General features: G+C 41.2%; 1 long non-coding RNA gene across 1 annotated transcript; it reads right to left on the bottom strand.

Moving 5' to 3' along the window:
- Positions 1-565: 565 nt before the first annotated feature.
- Positions 566-13785, bottom strand: LOC133410096 (uncharacterized). The gene is made up of 3 exons (XR_009769492.1): positions 13491-13785; positions 13293-13384; positions 566-735 (listed from the first exon to the last, which is right to left on the bottom strand). It is a non-coding gene; the product is annotated as an uncharacterized LOC133410096 (long non-coding RNA).
- Positions 13786-14791: the final 1006 nt, after the last annotated feature.

The following is a 14791-nucleotide window of genomic DNA, read 5'->3' on the forward strand; positions in this document are numbered from 1 at the left end:
ATTAAATTACCTTTTGGGGGGATGGCTGGGGGAAAAAAAATATGTTCTACTGCCTTTTGGCTTAATTTTAAGGGTGAATAACGCTCAGTTTTGAGTGACGCCATCAAAGGGACGTTCACGTATGACTGTGGTTGTACTTTGCGGTGATGTAAAAGGGCACTGTAACATACCAAGTTGTTGTCCCCCCCACTCCCCCATCCTGTAATGATGCAGTGCAGCTCTACACCACTGCAGTCGCCAACATCATCTCTACACGTTTAATAATCCTCCGTTTTGACGTGCTCGCTAACGGTTGTGCGCGGTGCGATCTTGACAGTGACGGACTGACGATGATACGATCACATTGTGAGACAAACTGCAGAATCTCTCCAGGTGATTGTGAGAATAAAAAGCACCTTCACAGTTGCCTGCAGAGATTACGCAGTCGGCCCCTGCAATGGTGGCGAGGATGTTTTCCTACGTATCCAAGTCAATTGGCAGCAGATGGTTAACACCGATCACAATAAAGAGACAGCTATGACCGATACCCCCCCCCAACCACCCACCATACGGCCTCCCTCGTGCCAAAAGGTCCTTTGTTACCATGGTGACCAGGCCAAGGCACGTGCCTGGCCATTGTTGAGTTGTATCCTCCGGGGTTGAGCAGCACACCCGGTTAAGGGTCAGATGTCACTGTGGCCTTCTTCTGTGAGGTCACCACTTGCCTGCCTTTAACCTTTGACCCTGCCGCAAACACTGAAACAAATTGAGAAAAGAGGATGAGATGAACATTTAACATTTGCGCTCCACTACAGGAGAGCAAGGCAGGTGATTCTTGTGCTCGTGTACTGAACGGACACGACTGTACAGAACTGAAAAAAATAATGATGATGCTGTATGTCTCCCTCTTGTGGCGGTCTTCAAATTGCCCAATCATTAGGGATGGGCGATACTGCCTTATTTTAAGGTGTCATGTACTCGTTAAAGGCTGCCAATACAAGCCACAGACGCTTCGGGTATCGTGATATATGTTTTTTTTTTTTTTCAAATTTATTGATTATCCCAAAATGTGTGATCTCTAAAGTTACGAAAGTGTTGTATGGTAACTGCAGATTTAAGGAAGTCCCCTTTTAAGGCGACTTTAACAATTTATCATGAATTAAATATGACCACTCGGAGTTGGCTCAAACATAGCATATCTCAGTAGTTGCAGAAAGTTTGTGATATTTTGTATATGCAGTTCAATAAAAGTCTGAAATATTTTTTAAATGACTTCAGACCAATTAGTAATTCTTTACTAAGGCAATACAAGAACCTTTGTGTCTGTGGTATTTTTAAGAACTTTGAACTGCAGATGTAAGGATTAACTGTCATTTCAAGCATAATTAAGGTCTTCATTTTGGACTTTTTAAGGATTTGCAAACAACCTGCTGCACATTTTGAATCCTTCCTTCCCGCCAAGTCGCAGTGCATTTGAGGATATCGCTGGGGTCACCGGGTTGCGAAAAAATGTTGCTCGGACGTTGACAAAAGGAAAATCTTAAGTTTATTAAACGGAACAGGCTGACAGTCCCGACTTTGTTAGGCGCTAAATGAACAGAGTGGTTTTGACAAGCCTAACCTCTTAAGCTTCGGGTCCCACTGAGCTCGGCACAGCTAGAGCTAAATGCCATCTGCCCCAAAATCTTCAGCACCCCACCACACGAGCCCCCCCCTGAAAAAAAAGAAGTCTCAAACAGTTTAGCATAGAAGTAATAGTGTTGGTAGTATAGTAGTTGTAGTGGTAGTAAGTAAGAAGTAGAAGTAATAGTAGTAGTGGTGGTGGCAGTCGTCGCAGTAGGAGCAGCAGTGGTGGTCGTGGTGGTAGTAGTCGAACTCGGGTTGGGAATCTCTGGAATGAGGTCGATTCGATACACGTCTAGATACACAGGTTGCCAGTAGTTCCAAAAACAATATGTTTAAGGCTGGAATGATTCGATGCTATTCGGTTCAGTTTGGGACCGATACCATTTGGGAGCGATACGATTTGATGGAGAAACAATGCGATAGTTAACATTTGTTGTCGACAGTCATAAAGAACCTTGACTTAACCCAATTCTATAAAATGACCTTTGTCTAACCCTATTTTCATGTAAAAGACCACTTATCCCTGAGCATTGTTGCTTTATGGCACTGTAAAAAAAAAGATTAAAATAGACTGTTGTAACGCTACTTTGCTATCACTGTGACCACGAAAGTAGCTTCACTACTGAAAATCTATTTGATGTTGAAATAGTGATGCTACGGAGACATGCAGTTAAACTAGGAGTGTGGCTACTGCCCACTGCTACTGTTGTTTTTGGTTATAAACATAACTGTACGTACAGTGCGCGAATTCTCACGCTTGTGAGATGAAAACTGTAAAGCCTCGGGCAACCAATTCCTAGCCTCGCGATATCCGGTCGACAGCCCTCCAACCGATGTCACATTTTGTATCGGTAATGGGTATGCTACCGATACAATTGTATCTCTTGCCTTTCCGAATGGCTATCCGGTCGCATCGGTTTATCATTCCCGACCCTAGTTACTAGTAGTAGTAGTGGTCAGAGGTGAGTAGTAACCCACTACATTTACAACACCACTTTCAATGAAGTTGGGATGTTGTGTTAAACATGAATACAAACAGAATACAATGATTTGCAAATCATGTTTGACCTATATTTAATTGAATACACTGCAAAGACAAGATATTTAATGTTCAAATAGATAAACTTTATTGTTTTTAGCAAATAATCATAAACTTGGAATTTTATGGCTTCAACATGTTCTAAAAAAGGTGGGACAGGGTCATGTTTACCACTGTGTTACATCACCTTTTCTTTTAACAACATTCAATAAACGTTTGGGAACTTAGGACACTAATTGTTGAAGCTTTGTAGGTGGAATTCTTTGCCATTCTTTCTTGATGTACAGCTCCAGCTGTTCAACAGTCCGGGGTCTCCCTTGTCGTATATTATGCTTCATAATGCGCCGCACATTTTCAATGGGAGACAGGTCTGGACTACAGGCAGGCCAGTCTAGTACCCGCACTCTTTTACTACGAAGCCACGCTGTTGTAACACATGCAGAATATGGTTTGGCATTGTCTTGCTGAAATAAGCAGGGGCTTCCATGAAAAAGACATTGCTTGGATGGCAGCATGTTTCTCCAAAACCTGTATGTACCTTTCAGCAGTAATGGTGCCTTCACAGATGTGTAAGTTACCCATGCCATTGGCACTAACACAGCCCCATACCATCACAGATGCTGGCTTTTGAACTTTGCGTCCATAACAGTCCGGATGGTTATTTTCCTCTTTGGCACGGAGGACACGACGTCCACAATTTCCAAAAACAATTTGAAATGTGGACTCATAGGACCACAGAAGCCGGCGGCGTTTCTGGGTGTTGTTGCTAAATGGCTTTTGCTTTGCATAGTAGAGTTTCAAGTTGCACTTACGGATGTAGCGCCGAACTGTATTTACTGACATTGTTTTTCTGAAGTGTTCCTGAGCCCATGTGGTGATATCCTTTCCACATTGATGTCGGTTTTTGATGCAGTGCCGCCCGAGGGCTCGAAGGGCACGTGCATTCAATGTTGGTTTTCGGCCTTGCCGCTGACATGCAGTGATTTCTCCAGATTCTCTGAACCTTTTGATGAAATTATGGACCCTAGATGATGAAATCCCTAAATTCCTTGCAATTGTACGCTGAGGAACATTGTCCTCAAACTGTTTTGACTATTTTCTCACGCACTTGTTCACAAAGAGGTGAACCTCACCCCATCTTTGCTTGTGAATGACTGAGCAATTCAGGGAAGCTCCTTTTATACCCATCATGGCACCCACCTGTTCCCAATTAACCTGTTCACCTGTGGGTTGTTCCAAACAGGTGTTTGATGAGCATTCCTCCACTTTCTCAGTCTTTTACATTTACTCAAGTAACATTTTCCATAAACTGTACTTGTCAAAGTACTTTAAATGCACTTTACTTTTTACTTTTACTTGCGTATTTATGTGAAGAAGGATCAATACTTTTACTCCGCTACAATGATCGACATGCCATTCGCTACTTTTATTTATCTATTCTTGGGTGTGCGCGTGCATCTATTTTTAGACTCCATCTTCGACTTCCGTATAGGGCGCCCGTTGCGTCAATCAAACGGGATCACTAATGTCATTTGACTCCAATACACCAATCAGATGACACAATCCAATCACATGACCACGCACGTAATCTTCGCGAGCCAATCCAAATGACAAATCTTTCACCAATCAGAAGACACAAGGCAGTCACATGACCATGCACATAGCCTTCGCGAGCCAATCAAAATGACTATTTTTTGGGGGGGGGGGGGGAACAGCCACGCAACTGTGTTTATTTTACAGACTCCAAAAAACAATAGCTTTATCATGAAGCTTTTAAATTGTGACTGTCCAAACTTGGATATTTCAGCCCACTTCTAACTTGAGAAAACATCTTGCGGTAAGTTGCAAATGTTTCTATTGTTGTTTTGGGAGTGGATATGGCAAAATTAGCACTATCCCTATGGTGTCGCACACGAACACACAATCAATAAGTCTGTTCAGCAAACAGCTTCTCTTCTTGAAGTTATTTAAGCGAATAAAGCAAATAATGTTTCAGTAGGGCCCAATGTGTGTGTTGTTTTTTGGGAAGTCAAAAATTGTAATTCGTGGCAGATGTGTGGAGAAAAAAAAAAAAAGGGGAAAAAAATATCAAGTTACTCGAGTAGTTTTTTCGTTGAATACTTTCTTACTGTGACTCAAGTAAACATTTGGATGACTACTTTTTACTTTTACTTGAGTCATATTATTCTAAAGTAACAGTACTTTTACATGAGTATAATATTTGGCTACTCTACCCACCTCTGGTCGTGGAGGTAGTAGTGTTGGTGACGATAGTGGCAGTATTAAGAGGTGCAATAATTCATCATTAATCGAGAACCAATAGATGATCAAATTAATCAACTATTTTGATAGTCGATTAATCGTTTTGAGACATTGTTGAACTTAAAATTGTCCAAACCGTCTGATTTTTGGCTCTCAACGGTGGATATTCTCTGATTTCTTTTGTCCTTCATGAAGGCAGACTATCTTTTGTGTTGAATCAAAATAAAACATTTGCAAACATCTGCTTTTACATGGGAAAACAATGGCAATTTGGTTGGTTGGGTGTTAATGTCAAGCCCTGTGTAATCCCCTAAATGGCAAGTCATATTTGAAAATGTTTTTGAAATCAAGCAACACCATTTTTAGCAAGCACATTGGTATTTTCATTGATATTGTCACAGTAAATTAAAAATGACATTGCAATTACGCCGTGAGGCAAATGATATCAATACAAAATACCAATGCGCTCGCCGAAAATGATGATTTTTCTTTATGTCTGAGTAGATTCTCAGTCATCCATGTCATGACACTCCAAAAAGGTTGAATCGAGGCAACTGGACTCTGATTTTGGAATTTGCTGTGTTTTTTCTTGTTGTCCAAAAACAAATAACAATTTATACTATTAGGCTAAGGATTTGCATTAACCTAGCCTTTTTATTTTTTCTTAAAGGAGGCAGAGCGGACAAATAGCCATCGTAGGACCCAGGGTTCATCCAAGTACGTTCTCTTGAGTTTCTGTAATTCGTTACGGCCAAGCCACTCACATCTATTGTCTCCTTCAGTTGGTCTCTCACTGCGACTCATCAACGGATATTTGGGATTCAGTCTTGACCGAGTTCCTTTACGCTTTGCTGACCTCAGCGTGTACAGGGGCTCAAACAATGCCGTAATGATATCATCCTATGAACTTTCGTCTTTGGCTCTATTCAAAAGCGAGTTTCCATTCCGTTAGCTGTCAGCCAACGTTAAGAGCAATAAAATGACCTCGGTGCCCTTTAGGCAATGTGTGCACTTTAGCACTTCATTAAGGCAGCAAGGACCTCTGCTGCACAACCAATTGTCTTGGGCCCGAACAAAAAGACTGACGCATTGCATCAGCTGGAGGTAAATTTATCAAAGAACGGCCGATACAATGGAGGGACCAGCCCAAATTATGAAACAGGTCTGGAAGGGGCCTCCTGCTGCGGCGCCATATTGTACTGTTTGTTGACGCTCCAGTTTTGGACTTGAGGGGTGAGATTCAGATGGAAAGCACATCAGAGCTCGTGTGAGCATTATTTAGACCAGGGGTGTCAAACACATTTTCATCGCGGGCCACATTGTAGTTATGGCTTCCCTCATAGGGCCGTTATGACCCTGAAAATTACATTATGTATCATGTACCTCACTGTGTTATTATAAGTATACACAATAGCAACTGCATTTCATCATTGTATACATCTTTCGAAAAAAGAGACCACTGCAAAAGTATTATTTTCTGCGATTTGTGGTTTTTTTAATTGTGGGTTTTATTAAAAACCATTTAACATTAGCACTCCTTGAACAATAAAGTACTTCAATGATTTAATTAAAGTGTATTGTAAGCTAATGAATACAAATAGCACCTAAACACGTTTAAAAAACAAACAGACCTGAAAGATTAAATGTTTATTTATTAAGCTTAAAAGTTAAATACAACTGAACTGTACTTAGGTATGCCCTGCGGCGACCAGTTCAGGGTGTACCTCACCTCTCGCCCGAAGATAGCTGGGATAGGCTCCAGCTTTTGTTATAAACATATACTGTATGACAACAATGAAACGCAGGAGGGGTGGAATTCAGATGGAAAGCACTTCAGAGCTTTTATGTTGTAGTGTATACGTAATATGATGAGGTGACTATATTATAGTGATGTGATTTTCCTCAGCGGGAAACCATAACTACGATTAGTCCCGCGATAAAAACAAGTTTGACACCGGTGCTTCAGCTAGTCAATGTCAAACTATCCACGGGCACCCCATAATGACGGCTCGCTATTTTACTTCCTCGCGATGTACTGGCTACAAATAATCGGCATGTTCGTGAACTGATGTGACATTCCTATCGCTCCTGGATTTTACGTTTGGAGTCCTGCCGCAGGAGTAAAGAAAAAAAAAAAAAAAGAATGAATGGAGAAAGGGAGAGGTGGGGGGGGGGGGGGGGGTCAGAGTAGAGGGGATGTGACAGAGGAGAGTGCGCATGGGGTCATGGAATTCACGTGACACTGTTCACACGGGTACTGTAGGTTACAACCAAAAATCAGTCCATGTAGTCCTCATTGTTGTACGCTACCCTCGTCATAGGCTGTGTCGGGAATCACTCCCAAGCCACTATATATAGTGCCCAATGTATAGCGAGTCGGCCATTTTTTTAGTGCTGTTGTAATGTGGAGTGAGTATAGGTTACCCCATATTTAGTGCCCTCAAGGTATCCCCACAAATGACCTTCCGTAATAAATATTGAACAAATCAATAAATGATAACGTTTTAGCTGGGTGTGTTTCACAAAATGAATGCGAACAAAGCACTTTATGTCCATACGTCTTGTGATGTTGCTTTTTCTCTGTCGGTGCAGTGCATCATGGGATGTATAAATAGGGCATATACAGCGGCTAGAGAGTCCCAACTCAACCGAAATCAAGTGACAAAATGGCTGCAGTGTTAGCAGACACGTAGAACATTTGGGAGAAGACGACTACAGTGGATTTAAAAAGTCTAAAAGTCTGTGACATAAAATTACACCAAGATACTGTAAATCATATCAAAGGTTTTAATGTTAATGCGTGCCTTAACCTGTACAACTCAATTGGGGGATTTTCTTTTTTTTTTTAATGTCAGCAAACATTAAAAGAGGCACTTTAAATGGTGGCAGGTGTATGCTGACTCCCATTCAACATGAGTTTGATCATCTAAAGCAAAGGCAGCAAAAATGACAGGAAAAGCCTACTAGAACATCTGAACTTCCTTTGGGGTTAATCAGAGGCACTTTAAATGGTGGCAGGTGTTTGTTGACTCCCCCTTTACATTTGTTTAATTGTGATTCGTTCTTTCTGATCACAGCCACATCCCCAGTTAGTTATAAGAGGGTGTGCACACTCTTGCAAGCAGTTGTTTTTGTTTTTTTACCTCCCCTATCTTTCAATTCAGTTGTACAGCCTATAGGTCACATTAATGGTGGAAAAAAACTTTTGGAAAAAAATGTATCGTGCCCTTATTTTTGTGAATGACGAATACCTGGCATTTGAGTTGGGGTGCGAGGCATTTTATATTTACTTTGTCACATCATGGAGCTTCAACGAGACGGAACGGTGATCGGGTGTGCACATCGCACTACACACTGTCCTTTCCATATTTACATCCCATCTTGTAACTGGGACTATAATCCCCCCCCCCCCGCCTTTACTGCGCAATCTTCTATTGCCCTTGTGGATGGCTACAATTATAAATGTCACACAAGCCACACGGAGCAATTTTATGCCTTTTAAAATGTGAATTTATGGCTCATGCAAACGAACCGGGTGGCCGATTCAGACCCCTGAACGTATTGTGTTTGAAAAAGGCCCCATGGTCATTTCTATGGTGACCTATCCTTTATCACTGTTGCACATACTCAATGGGGACTCGTAGCAAGTAGATGGGAAAATTAAATTACCAGACCTAGATAGTTCCCTCAAAAGTCCACAATAGGGAGTAGGGAAATGAGTGAATGATTCCGAACCTAACTGCGTTCAAGAAACATTCACTCATTTCCCTAACTCACTAAATCACTATGCGGGGGGTTTTAGATAGTGAACTATATAGTTCACTCATCAGTCATGAAGAATTGCTTTGAAACACTCAATTGCATCATTGCTATCACATCATGACAAAGTACTGAATCAATGGCAGCGATCACAAAAAAACTATTAAAACATTTCAACTGATTAATTTGTAGATTAAAAGTAGAACTTGATCAGTTTTAGATATTTCATTGAACAATCGATTTTTTTTTTCCATTGAAGAACAAAAAACATGAATGTTGGGTTAAATAGTACTCGGACACACCTGAATATATTAATATTAAAAGAAATATTACTCGGACACACTCCTCCAAAATTAAACGTTTCAAAATCCATCCATCCATACATCTATTTTCTACCGCTTATCCGAGGTCAGGTCGCGGGGGCAGTAGCTTTAGCGGGGATGCCCAGACTTCCCTCTCCCCAGCCACTTCATCCAGCTCTTCCCGGGGGATCCCGAGGCGTTCCCAGCCCAGCCGAAAGACGTAGCCCCTCCAGCGTGTCCTGGGTCGTCCCCGGGGGCTCCTCCCGGTGGGACGTGCCCGGAACACCTCACCGGGGAGGCGTCCGGGAGGCGTCCGAATCAGATGCCCCAGCCACCTCATCTGGCTCCTCTCAATGCGGAGGAGCAGCGGCTCTACTCTGAGATCCTCCCGGATGACCGAGCTTCTCACCCTCTCTCTAAGGGAGAGCCTGCGGAGGAAACTCATTTCGGCCCCTTGTATCTTTGTTGTTTCAAAATATTAATGGGAAAGAGGCTCTCTCGAGTCTCATTTAAAAATAAAAAAAATAAATAAAGAATAATATATTTTTTTTTTAAAATAGCATTTTCTTGTTTTAGACAGGATTATGCTTAAAATATATTTCATCCAACTATATTAAAGTTCCCCTGTTCAGAGCCAACCTTCAATTTGGTAAATTTCTGGTTTATTCCGGCGGCACGGTGACCGACTGGTTAGAGCGTCTGCCTCACAGTTCCGAGGACCGGGGTTCAATCCCCGGCCCCGCCTGTGTGGAGTTTGCATGTTCTCCCCGTGCCTGCGTGGGTTTTCTCCGGGCACTCCGGTTTCCTACCACATCCCAAAAACATGCATGGTAGGTTAATTGAAGTCTCTTAATTGCCCCTAGGTGTGAATGTGAGTGTGAATGGTTGTTTGTTTGTATGTGCCCTGCGATTGGCTGGCGACCAGTTCAGGGTGTACCCCTCCTCCTCGTGAGGAGAAGCGGCTCAGAAAATGGATGGATGGATGGTTTATTCCAATAAATTACTGTTAAAGAGAAAGTTTGCAATATTTGTTATGTACTACTGTCAAGTCATATATTTGTTTTAAATTGCAAACATCTCCTTTAATTCCCATGGAAACTTTCCAGCTTCAAAACATCTCTTAATTTTGCGACCCCAATTACATGACAATCAAACCAAATAAGTAAGTTTGGGAACCTGGTTTTCCCCTCAAACAATGCAGCGCAGCTTTCTGATCTGTTGCTTCTGCACCTCAGCCTCGGAGCACGTGGTTGACCGCAGCCTAATAGGAATCCCCTGCGTCATCCGAGGGCAGACGGCGGCTACCATTAACATTTTTTTTTCCCCATCTATAACTCCCGAACGGCACGCAGTCTGTCGGTAAAAAGTCCAACATTAAATTAGTGCCGTTTCACAGGATCACTCAATGGGTGTTTTATTGGGTACAAGCAGTTAACGCGTGACCTTTACAAAGAGCATTTCTGAACATTACTACACCCAGGCGCCAATTAGAGGAGCGTGAGTTCACTTTTGGTACAACTCTATTGAACAGTATTGAAAATTAGCATTCAAATCGATTAACATACAAAGGAAGGGTTTAAAAATAATGGGAATTTTTAAAGTTGGAGACTTTCCATGGGAATTAAGAGGAATTTGTAACGGGAACAAACCAGGAAATAACATTTTGAATGGGACTTTGGTGGTATGTTTTGGATTGGGGGTGTGCATTTTCGTTACTTTTTTTAATGCATTGGGTCAAGTGATGAGCGTATGTAACTCGTCATTCATGCTTTTGCTCAATGAAACAATCAAAAAAATAATAAAATGATTCTTCAATGAAACAAAATGGCTGTGCTCCTATATGATACCTTTCTACTAAATTAACCTCAATTCCCAGTTCATTCCCAAAAACATTCCAATTGAAAGTCTCCAATTTGGAATATTCAAATAAAATCCCCAGTTTAACCTCCAATGGAAATGTATTGTAAACTATACAAATTTACTGTAAATGTTCCATCTCTTTGCAACCCTATCTAAAAGTCATGGTGTTTAAGTAATTATTTTCCACCCCACACGTGTTGATGGAAGATGTCTGCAATCATAAATTGAGTTCTGTACTGTACATTCTTGCACGACTGCAAGTGTTGCACTCCGCTGCCATCGGGCAGAATCCTCACGTCTCCAAAACCAGTTGTTAACATGAAACTAGGGTTGAGCCATTAATTGTAAAAATAGCAGATCAACGTGAGCACTGACCAATTGTATCGATGTGTGTAAAAATAGGAAACTGACCAAACTTTGGAGTTTCCATCCCACAATGACCATTTGTGACTTGCTTAATACTAAATAATGACTAATTAAACGACTATATTTGTGGTTGGGGTGAAAGTTTGTGTTTAAATACAAATCAGAGGATGACAAAAATCGGACAACACCACTAAGTGTTGAAAATTAGCACTTGCGCTAAAACACAATGCATCTTGGTTGTCCAAGGTTTCTGAGATGAGTCTGATGACCATATCAAATAAAACAAAAACAAAAATTGTGGGGTAAGAGTAAACAATGGAAGTCAGATAGAGCACAGTCCATGTTTAGTGAAAATACTGGGGTGTGACTTAAACAGAAGAGAAGCCTTTTTTTTTTTTTTTAACAAACTTCTTGCAAAATGATTCAACTAAGCTTATCCGAGTCTCCTAGATATAACCGAAGTCATTTTAACTGGAACACCGGCACCTCTCAGCTGATCAAACTAACCGGGAAGACCTTGAGCATGTGAATGATCGTGGACTCGTTATCGCAATATCAGGTGCATACACCTGCCGTTTGTCACACGCCCTCTCCTCGTCCGCACCTGCGACTTTGCGTGAGGCAAACACTCCAGCTTTTCGTTATCCAAGGTCTTGACATGCACCTCTCAAAACCAGATGGGCTTTACCCACAGCATACACTAATGTATTGATGTTATCGTTTCTCCTTATGACCACATTCCAAAAAACATGTATTGAAGACATTGAACTGTCCCTTGGTGTGAATGTGACCGCGAATGCTTTTTTGTCTGCATGTGCCCTGCGATTGGCTGGCGACCTGTCTGGGGTGCACAACGCCTTTTGTCCAAAGTCAGCTAGGGCAGGCTCCATCTCTCACCCGCGATCCTAATGAGGATAAGTGCTAGAGAAAAGGGATGGAAACTAGATTTTGCCTAATTTCCATGAAGTGAGTAAAAAAGAGCTCATTACAAAAGAGGTGGTGAACATGCAGCCCGTGGGCCTCATACGGCCCCACGAAAGCATTTACTCTGGCCTGCGACGCGACTCTAAAACCAAATGAAACCATCGTTCAAACCACAAATATTACTCCCATCATAGTTTTTCATTAATTTTGTAGTATGAGTAAAAACTAAAATGGCTCCTGATTGGAAAAAGCTTCCCCTGCATTGCCCATGGGCTGTATACCCAACATTTTAATTTTAAAAATATATTTTTTAAATATCATGTAGAAGAAACGGTCATCATTTTTCATTTAATTTTTCTATTTTGTTCCTTTCACATAAGTAGAGTGTATGATACAATATGATGTTACACAAATAATTTATGGATTTTGAATCATCACTTTTTATGATTGGAAAGGAGCAGTAAGAACAATATTGTTTATATCTGTCGCTCACTTTAACTCAAACAATCTTAGATGGCCTTAACTTAGAAAACCAAAACAACTCAAAACTTAAACAACCAGTCAACTTCCTAAAGCATACATTTTCATTTGTCCCCATTTATATATATATATATTTTTTTTTTTAAATGAAAACTTCTGTACAACCTTGAAATCATTCCGTTGAACATTCCAAGATTTTACACCGACAACTGAAGTGCGCATTTGTTTAAGGCGATCCGAGCAACTCCTCACATTGACATTATTACGTAGCTCTTTTTCTTAATAATTTTCTATTTAATGGCACCCAATGGCTTGATCAAAGCATAGGCAAGTGCATTATTTTATGCCTTTTTATTTTTCCATGAATTCACCGAGCACTGATACAGGAAACACTAAAAGCAATTCAGCGCGCTGTAGGTCAACACAACTAAGATTTACAATGCCGGGTTGCGATGAACACTGACATAAAATAATAAAAATGCATGCTTGCAGGTTAAGCTTGGTTTAAATCCATCTCGAAAAAGGACTACGCGCGCAATGTGCTATTTTTTTTATTTTTTATTTTTTGATTGATGGTCTTTGTCTGTGCGAGAGCTGACTGAGCAACAAACATCGAACGCCACACTTACTTTAATGCATATGTGGATAGTGGCCGTTGGATAGCATGTGGTCCACGTACGGGTGATGAAACGTACCTTTTAATGATGATGCTCGCTCGGTTTGTGGGGTGCGACCTCAACCTTGCGCCCTTCCATCTTGGCTCCTTGCATTTCATGGGACACACACACTGTTGAATCACAAAGGAAAGGCATTAAAACAAACATCTGTATAATATCGAGGAAGCATCATTGCATGTTGATAACATGGATCATTTGACGTATTTTGTCCCCCACCGATACTGTCGATAGTTTTGTTTCCTGTCGTCAAATTCCAGGACACAGCTCCACAGTCTGGCTTTAGGCCACCTCGGCACAAGCAGCCCAGCGTAATGCTGACACCCAGTTAATGTCGTCCAAGTGGGGGCAGACCTCTGGAGATGCGGAAACAGAACCGTAGCACCATTTCGGAACGTGAGATGAGATACACTTATCTGTCGTAACGTCTGGAGTATCAATCTAGATCAAGGATGTCAAGTTTTTCAACTGAGGGACAGGAATATTGAAGGAAGATGGCGGGCCCAATTATCAGTTATCGGTCACAAAAAGAAAAAAAAAAAACAAGTTTTAACTTATAACATTTAACTTTAAGAAATCTAATTAAAACAAAGTGCGATGTTCCGTCACGTTTCGTAGTTTTTAAAGTATCATAACGTAACATTCATCTTATTTTTTTATGTTTTTCTTTCTTTAAAAACAATGCTATTTTTCAACACTGACCTTGTAACCTTTTTCTGCAAGCTGTGCTAATTTAATTTTATTATTAGAATATGTGGCGGGCCAATGAGAGGGAAGGGAAAAGAAAAAGAAAAAAAAAAAAAAACTGTAAATGGCCCCCAGGATAGACTTTAGACACATCGGTCTACAGTATATCTATCTATTTCATCCGGAATGCTGCTCTTTGTACAGTATGTATTTGTTCTTACCTTGATGTTTTTTCTATATTACTAATATGAGTCTGTGTGACTATTGCTGCTGGGCCAACTCAATAGCCTATCTACAGTATCCCATCTCTCTCTCTCTGGTTGGAGAAAGCGTTGCAGCGACAGTGCGCATTTGCATGAATTGAATATGAACGTGGACGCCTCAAATTGTTCCACAAAAAGGCCAAAATCCCTCCTACTTAAAGCAAAATGAAAATGACTAATAGTTTCGCTAAGAAATTATGGCAAAAGCGATGATGTAGCTGCCGTTTTTTCGGGGTTCCTTCTCCATGCCGCATGGCGCTGCAAAAGGTGTGGCTTGTAGGATCTGCAAAAACAAACTCCAACCTCCATGTTGGGTACCATATTTGCACCTCAGGATCATCTTGACGCCAAAGGAAGGAAAAAAAACAACTATCATCCAAGTTGGTCCAAACAGCCAAGCCCTTTTTTTTGTCCATATGTCCCATCATATAAGCCCTTTAGTGCCTAGCAACCTATGCAAATGAGCAAGGAGCATCGATATGAGCAGCGGGTCCAACTGATTGATGATGCAAACCTTCTTCGCTACAGCCTTGTTGGTGACCCCTGACTCCTGCTGCCTCCGGGGGTTAA

This window comes from Phycodurus eques, chromosome 11, assembly GCF_024500275.1.
Source record: "Phycodurus eques isolate BA_2022a chromosome 11, UOR_Pequ_1.1, whole genome shotgun sequence".
NCBI classification, from domain to species: Eukaryota; Metazoa; Chordata; class Actinopteri; order Syngnathiformes; family Syngnathidae; genus Phycodurus; species Phycodurus eques.